The sequence below is a fragment of the Capsicum annuum genome, chromosome 3, assembly GCF_002878395.1.
Source record: "Capsicum annuum cultivar UCD-10X-F1 chromosome 3, UCD10Xv1.1, whole genome shotgun sequence".
NCBI lineage: Eukaryota > Viridiplantae > Streptophyta > Magnoliopsida > Solanales > Solanaceae > Capsicum > Capsicum annuum.
Genome location: NC_061113.1, coordinates 158737025 through 158746606, shown reverse-complemented (window position 1 = coordinate 158746606; position 9582 = coordinate 158737025).

Below are 9582 nucleotides of genomic sequence, written 5' to 3'. Positions count from 1 at the left end.
GCTATGTACCTTTTGAATCTCAGAGTGTCAACTTACTAACCCTTATCTTATATCCTAGACTAACCATTACCTTTTTAGTGTTTAGTTAATTTAATGATATTGTGGAATTATAAGATGGATGTGAATCTCAAATTACTATCGTGATCTTCTTTTGCAAATTTCTACTTCTCTTTTAAAGTAAGTAGAGAATAAAGTTGGGTTCTTAACATTTGCCTCCACTAAAAAATCTATTAAACTAAAGAAGATCATAATAAATGCAGGAATATTGGTTGGCAACAACATTGTACTTCCCTTACTTTGTTGATTAGCCAAAGTTCCCACAACCGTAGATAAGGGAATTAGCTGCTCATTTTGTCCAAACAATCCATAGAATTCAATGAGGAAAACATAAAATCAATATTGCAATAATATATTAAGAAAACCCAAAGTCTCAGATTAACAACTCAACAAAAAACAAGAACACAAGAATCCCAAGATCAAAATCCACTCTCGGAATCAATATATATATTTATGAATGATAAGAGTGTGTAAACTAACTAAAAAAATTACATGAGTAATTATAGACTACATGGAAACCCTCGGAAACCTTTCCAAAACAAAAGAGGAAAATTGTAGTCGGAGGCCACCGACAGAGCCACTTACAGGTCATAGATGGTACCTACAGGTCGTAGGTGGCACGACATAATTTTTAGACCCCCAAAACTTCTACAGGGTCTCTGAATCTTCATTCTATAGAACTTATACTAGCACCTATAGATTGGAGGTGGCGCCTACGGGCCTTAGGTGCCTAGTGTAGGTCATAGGGTTAAATTTTCCATTTTCTGAATCTCTATTTGTCAGCTCTCTAACACTTTTTCTAGAACCTACGCCACATAGGCAATATCTACAGGTCGTTGGTGCATATGTAGGTTGTCCAAATATTTAATTTTCATTTTTTCTCCTGTTTAGGTCCCAGAACCTAGTTTCCTACAAAATACAAAACAAAACATATCATATCTATCAAAACGACCTAAGTAACTGCATATTTTCATAGTTTTAAGAGTCAAAGTGATATAAAACCATAGCGCATCTGTACATCACATAATAATAAATAGACACCACAACAATCACAACCACAGTAAATAAAATAACCACAGTTACATTGAATAAGTTTTTAATGTAACCTCTTTACATGTGATTAACATGTAGGATATCATTCAATCATTTACTTTCTTTGAACATGTACTGTAAAAAGTATATGAAGAAACAATTAACATGCACACATAAATCAAGTTGGGTTTCAACTATTTTAAATCATAACTTATAATTTGTATATAAATTTTTGGCTTAATTAGGACTTACAAGGTCAAACGTACACGTCAACACATATGGTAAATACACAAACAAATCTTACTTTCCATGTAAACAATGCATACCATATCTTAGATTTTCATTCCTCTAGTTACTACCATAGATTCTTAGAAATCCACTGACATCTACCACCTTTAGCCTCAGATTTCATTAAATTCTAACATAACTTCTTGGTATGATATCATCACAAATATTCATGAGTTGTTAATATCAAAAAATACACATTAATTTATAAAATAAATTCAATAGGGCATGCAATATCAATTTACATTCAACAAATGAGAATTACCATTTTTATCCATCCCAATACTGAGCATGAAATCTCCCATCAATCTATGAAATTCCTAGGTTTTCTAACCCAGGTCTATACTACTCAATTAAACCTAGCCTAAGCCTGAAATCTCCAGTCAATTTATGCCTTTACTATGTTTTCTAATCCACTTCTATACTACTCAATTAAACATAGCCTGCTTGTACGTCAAACAGCTTGCTATGACGGACAAATATAGGTTTTGGATGGCCTTGGTAGCCATGGCATGGATTTTTAAATGGAACTTAGGAGTCAGTTTAGTTATATGGACTTTTTTGGCATAATTGAATTAGCTTGGAAGCATTATTGGTATGATGATATCAAATTGGTAAATATCTTAATAAATGACCCTTAGGTTAATTGTTGATTTATGTGCAAAGTATTCTAATTCGGGCTTAAAAAAAATTGTATAGCTCACTGTAAAGGTGTAGGTCTCGGGGGAGGCCAACATTGAAAATCATATTTGTCGATATTGGGTGTCCATGTGACCATGTTCTTGGTGCACAGATATTATATATTTTTTGGGAGGGCTATAGCCTTGATGTCTTTAGCCTTTCCTTAATTTTTTCTTGGTTTGTGCGGCTAACACACATTGGGCCCTTTCTGTAGGGGGAGTTGAGCCCATATAGCCCATGGATGCCTTTAGGACAGAGCGAGCTATACAGTTTAGGATAATAGTTTAAACTCTTATGTTCATGACCCTTGTCCCTATCCCGACATCTTATATATATGTATATAAATATTGTGCATGTGGTTTTGACTATTTTTTGAAATAAAGCTATTTTATCACTTTTTCTGAGTTACATGCCAGTTCTTAACCCACTGACTATCCCTGGATGCTACATCGTTGCATGATGTAGTATCTAAAGGATTTTCTGTTGCTCATGTACAACATTAGGTGATTTTGTCTTCATATGGATCTTTTGTGAAATGGTGAGCCCCCATCCTTCAAAAGGCCCGAATATTTTATTATTTTTAGTACTGTCTTAGTATTCCATTTTAGATTTTTTATTATCATAGTCGAGGGCATGTCCCAACTTAGTTGGTATTTTTGGTTTTAGAGGCTCTTATGGAAAAGTGTGGGATTGGTTGTTGTGTTTTGATTCTTAGAGTTTATATTTGACTTATCTATCCTTCTCATTATTATTTTAGTTTACTTTCATTGTTTATATTTATATGCTCTTGAGGCAAGGTTGAGGGATAGTCTCCGGCTCACGATAGGCTTGAGATACCTGTCACTGTCAGGCCTTGGTTTGGATCATGACACATTAATTTGGTTATGAGAATTATGCTTATTGCATTAATCCATGTTCATTAATATAAGTACGACCATGAAGATGGACGCATGTGAGAATGTAATGAACCCAGGGCTTAGATTGTGCAAGTGAAGGACTTAAAACACTCCAAACCGATCCTAATCTCACACTTGGAGTGTAAAGAGGAGCCTTGGAACACAAGAAGGCAGCCCTTAAATACACTTGAAGGGAGCCTATCTCTTAAAAGGGAATTTTGGACATTTTGTATTTTATTTGTAACCTAGTATAAATAGAACATTGTAGGGCTTTTAGACTTAGATTATTCATGATGTTGTAAGTCTTGAAACATAAAGAAACACAAGTCCTCTCTCCTTGAGGTACCAAAACCGAAATTAGGCATATAGAGTATAGAATCACTCTTGTTGATCTCATGGCTTAGAAATGTGGTGCTTGGGAGGTGGATTCCAACCTTGTGTCTTTAAAAGAGATAGGTGAATGTTGTGTGTAGTGTTAAGGGTACAAGAGTGGAATATGCTCTTGGGTTCTTAAGATTATACCTTCATTAAGTTTATCTAACTATCCCTTTACTTTTACTGTAATCTTATAGCAGTTTGTGTTCTTGTAACCATTTCTATCTCTTGTTAGTAAAACTGTGTGTTGTTCCTATCTTGTTATTGTTGTCCATATTGCCATATTATTTCTATTTTGGTGTATTTACACCGTCAATATCTTGTTGTTATTGTATTTTCGTTGTTGTTGTAGTGAATCCAAGAGTGGTCACCAAAGGGGTCCTCGGTTCTTCAAACTTGTGGACTATTTTGGTGTTTTTTTAGTGTTACCGTGCTCATTTTCGTATCATTTGGCATCAAATAATGGCTTGATATTTCTCCCACAAAATCAATCTTGGTCTTGTTAGTTGAAACAAAAATTGTTAAAAAACTAAAAATTCCCAAAAAAGTGCAATATGTTCGTGTTGTGTTCTTGGCTGAGAATTGTGTTCTTGTTTTGTCTTGGCTGAGATTTTTGTTTTTCCTAAGTGTTTCTAGTTTTATCTTTGTTCTTCACTAACACTTGAGTCCATATCTAAGTTTGAGATTTGTTGTTGTTGTCGTGAACAAGTAAGATCATGTAGTAGACATTGTTGTTGAGAAACTTGACTTGGCCGTGTATGTAATTGTTGTTGTTGAAAGGAGTGTTGTTTTTGTTGTTCTTGGTGAATGTTGTTGTTGTTATTGAAGTTCTTCACAACCTTAATCTCTTGTTAAAACCGAAGACACAACACTAAAGAGACTTTGCCATTTGTTGTTGTGGATTGGAGTTGGCCATTGAAATTATTGTTATTCTTGAATATTGTTGTTATTGTTCTTGGTGTGGTTGTTTTTGTTCTTGAAGTTCTTCACCTTCCTTCATATATTGTTAGAACATAAAGTGAATGCTAGATCCTAAAAGGTGAAGGAAAAAAGTGTATGTACTTGTTAGTCTTGAAAGACCCCTAACTACCAAAAGACTTTATATCACTTCTCAAGCACTTTTCCATGATTTAAGGACCTATGTTTTAAGGAGAAGTATAAGAAAAGGTCAAGTCTTGAAAATTTAAAAAGGCTCCAAGACTTATTTTCTCTCCTAAAACAAATTCCACCAATCCAAATTAATTTTTGACCAAGACTTGAACATTTGAGAATAACCATTTGATAAAACCGAACCAATACGTGGTTGCCACATCATCACCTCTACTGTTCACATAATATTTTTGAGCTCAAAACTTTAGATTTCTTAGTTTCATTTTGTTGTCTCTTAGTTTCGTTTAATTGATCCTAGCAATAATTAACAAGCTAGTAAACTTCTACTAGGTTGTCACTTAGTTCTTGAATCCGTTGTTCATGTCTACGTTTCTTTTGTGTTTTTTTCTCTTTTGTGAATTCATTGTATCTTGTTGGTTCAAGTCCGTAAGAAAATTTTCTTTGAGTTAACTCTAACAAAAATCTATTTCAAACCAAGGTGGACTCCTCCCTCAATCACTCACGAAGCACAAGCCGGCTTTCAACACTTGTGAAACCAAGTGTGAGGTAAAAATTGATAGTGAGAGTGTGGTGAGGCATTTTGAGCTAACATGTTTGTTTGTTTTGTTGTTCATTGTTGTCTTTTCTTAGGTACCATGGCTACTACCAATCTCGATGCCACGTTTGACCGCATCACCAATAATATCGAGGACATAAAATGGCACGTTGAAAGGCTATGCCAATTGGTATCCACACTTATCCTAACAAATCCAAAACCTAAGGTCCAAACACCTTGCGGTGAAAGCTTCCCAAAGTAAGTTGCTGCCCAAACTTGTGAAGGAATTTCACACCAAGGTAAAGACGAACGTACTCATGGACATCAAGGTAAAATAGCTATCTCTTACACTTTGGTACATGTAGATGATGAACGTGTGACTAATAAGCCGTTGAGTGTGAGTAGTAGCTTACCTACATATGCGTATATTGATTTCTTACCACTTATGGATGATGTACATGTTGTGCGAGTGGATACACTAGCTGATCCTATAGATGAACGAATCAAATCTTCTAGTAAGATCGATTTGTGTCCACCTAGTGTTAAAGCTATTCCGTTGAATGAAAGTACATCATCGAGTGAAATTTGTGTTGACCAACTTGTGTGTAAAACTTGCCCACCACTTGAGAATATGTGTGATGTGATTAATGAGTCTCAAGTGAGTGAAGAATTTGAAAATGTTGATCAAGAAAAAAGGAGTGAACCCATGAGCCTATGTTGTTGTAAAGATTCTAATGTTTGCTTGGTTCATAGGGTTAATCGTGTGCTTGATATATCTTTGAAACTTGATAATGATTCCTTAGAGAGTGAAAGTTCCAAATCAGTCCTCAGTTTAGATCATTCACTCTTTAGGTACAATGTCTTGTTTGAAGATAGTTTAAACACTCCTAATAGACCTAGTGGTGAAAATGATGGTATAGCTTGCTTTAGAAGCTATAGCTTATATGTTAACCCACTATGGTGTGACAACATTCCTCCTAAATATGGAAATCTCTTCTTGGAAGATGAGAGTACTCTTAAAGGTAAGAAATGTGTGGTCTTGGAAACTACTTCTTCTTCTACTTTGTGTGGCTTTTCCGAGGACACTGTAATAGAAGTAGAATTGAATCCCACCTTTCTCTACTCTCTTATTACTTATGATGATATGTATGCCAATGTAGAGAGTAGGCCGTGTAGTTATGGTAAAGACTATGGGAAATGGGCATGTTGTTTAGACCTGTGTCTATGGCCACTCTTCCCATTTGATCCCGGTGCCATCTTAGGGTAGGGAAGATTTACTCTCGGCTTAGGTGCATTTCTTTTGGGTGCTTATTATAGCCAAGTCCTTGGTGAATTTATCAATGGCTTCAAAATGTTTAACACTAAGGACTCTTGGTTATATGTCAAATATGAACCACCTTGGCATGTCGAGACTTGTTGTTGGCCGAGACTTGAACTCAAAGGGTCCTCGGTTTCTTTTTTTTTTTTGGGTGGGCTGTTTTGAGTGTTTTGATGTATACCATTATTGTTTATTTTTTTCTAATCGTAACCCTCATGCCATGAGGAAGTGTGATTTTTTGTCTCTCTTTGATTTTGCAAGTCATGGATTTGAGGTCGAATCCTTTTTAAGGAAGGGAGGATGATACAAGTACAACCACAAAGATGGACGCATGTGAGAATGTAATGAACCCGAGGCTTTGGAGTGTGCAAGTGAAGGACTTAAAACACTCCAAACCGACCCTAATATCACACTTGGAGTGTAAAGAGGAGCCTTGGAACACAAGAAGGCAGCCCCTAAATACACTTGAAGGGAGCCTAGCTCTTGAAAGGGCATTTTGGATATTTTGTATTTGATTTGTAACCTAGTATGAATAGAACATTGTAGGCCTTTTAGACTTAGATTATTCATGATGTTGGAAGTCTTGAAACACAAAGAAACACAAGTCCTCTCTCCTTGAGGCACCAAAACCAAAATTAGGCATATAGAGTGTGGAATCACTTTTATTAATCTCATGGCTTGGAAACGTGATGCTTGGGAGGTGGATTCCGACCTTGTGTCTTCTAAGAGATAGGTGAACATTATGTGTAGTATTAAGGGTACAAGAGTGGAATATGCTCTTGGGTTCTTGATATTATACCTTCATTAAGTCTATCTAACTATCCTTTTTTATTGTAATCTTGTAGTAGTTTGTGTTCTTGTAACCTTTTCTATCTCTTGTTAGTAAAACCGTGTGTTGTTCCTATCTTGTTATTGTTGTCCATCTTGCCATATTATTTCTGTTTTGGTGTATTTACACCTTCAATATCTTATTATTATTGTGTTTTCGTTGTTGTTGTAGTGAATCCGAGAGTGGTCACCAAAGGGGTCCTCGATTCTTCAAACTTGTGGACTATTTTGGTGTTTGTTTAGTGTTCCCATGGTCATTCTCGTATCATTCATCAAGTTATTACTATTGAAAAACATTGATTGTGAAAGAAATTGAAATATTTTATAGAGCTCATTAATCGTGGGATGTGCTAGTAAGGTTGATTGATGAGATTCCAATAGTATATACAGTGTAAATCCCTCATGGGTCCTCTCTTGGATGCTTATGCTCGGAAGGTGTATATAAGGTGAAATTAACACATTATATCCTTATCATATCATTACATTGCATCATTTGTATTCCTCTTATGTATTTGTTAATGTATAATTTAGTCTTCCTTATATATTAGTGTGTAGTGTTTATGTACTGTTGTTATGGTTGTATTAAGTATATAGTTAGGAGATACAACTTGATTCGTCATTGAAAACTTTTTCATATGCATGTGGTTGCAGGCTCATAGTATCCTTTATATGTTTAATTTTCTACTTTGCTTGGTTGGCCTATGATGCCTACTGAGTACAAGTGTATTATACCCACTCCTACTTTCTGTACCTTTTTAGCGCAGATTTCAATTTGAGTGCGATCAATGAAGCTTGAGTTCGTGCTGAGTTAAGGCTGTTTCAGAGAACTAGTGAGCTCATTGTTTAGAGCATGTTCCAGATTTCATCATATTATCATATTATTATATTATCTTTATTTCGCATTTCAGAGACAGAGTTGGGTATTTTTGTATTTTATGTTGGTTATTAAAGCTCTTCACTCATGGCACTAGATTTTGGAATTTGAGTTGTATTTATTTTAGTTTCACAATTTTTTATTTACATTTGGCCGGACTTTATTATAAATTCATGTATTTGGTTGTCATTTATCTTCTTTCCGTAATTCTATCTTTTTTGGATATTGGGCTTACCTCTCAAAATTGTGATATGATAGGTATGCTTATGATCTCGAGTTTTGAATCATGACACTTAAAGCCTGTTTGGATAGGCAAAAAAAATGACTTTTAACAAGTTCTTTAAAAGTGCTGAAACTTATTTACAAAATAAGCAGTTACGTGTTTGAATAAAAGTGCTGAAACTAAAAAAAAGTTGTTGATGTGTTTGGTAAACAAGTGTTGTTAAACACTTTCTTTTTGTCAAAATATCTAAAATACCCTTAAAGCTATTAACAATATGTAGAGTTGATTATTATTTAAAAAAATCTAAAATAATTCAAATTCAAATTAATATATATTTTAATTCAGTTTCAATATAAACATCCTTTTTTAAACATGCATGGCTACTTGATTTAATTTCACATTATTTTTTAATTGCTTTTCAATCACACCTATTCTTTTTTTGTTGTTGTTGTTGTTGTGGGTGTGTCTCTTTACAATTAGTTTATTTTATATGATTGGCATAGCAATTGAGTTCCTTAAAGACTATGATAATGAATTGACACCTAATTCGTACATAAAAGTTGTTTGTCATTGATCGTTTCTAAGTTATATTACTTCACATGTGGACTTCATGACAAAGTCCTAGAATCTCATTCGTAAAATTTAAAAGTTCAAGATAATGATTAGTAATTTTTTTTAATCACAGAAGCTGAAATACGGTAATTTGTAATTTGTAGATAAAATTATTTTCTAATAATTTCAGATTTTTTATTGAAACATTGTATGAAATTGAAAAATAGCAAAAATATAATTTTCACTACAATATAAAATTATTAATTACAACAAGAATAAAAAGAATTTCCTTATCAATTTTTTTTGTCATGAAAAAATTTAAATCAAAGTGACATTCGTTATGATGGAAGAGGAATATGTTCTGCCTCCACCCACAGACCTCTTCAAATAATATTTAATATTTTTTAATTAATAAATTCTTTGAATAATAAAATTTGAATAACGAAATAAACTAATCAATCATAACATTACAAAGTGCAAAGAAAAAAAAATATAAACTATGATAGAAAATACCCATGGGAGAGAGAAAGAAATGGAAGAATAAGTTAGAATAGAGAAGGATATTTTAGGAGTTTCAAGAACATGCAAGGGATAATGAGTAAATTACTTTGTCAAACTTAAAATAAACCTAGTGAATCTATTAAATATATATAATCCGCGCACCCCCTACAAATAATCCGCGCACCCCCCTACAAATGGTATCAGAGCCCAGCAGTTTAAAAAGTACGGAAGAGAAATATATGTTAGAGTTAAAGTTAGAGTTAGAGTTAAAAAATTTACCTACAAAATTATTAAATTAATTATGCGAAGACCATT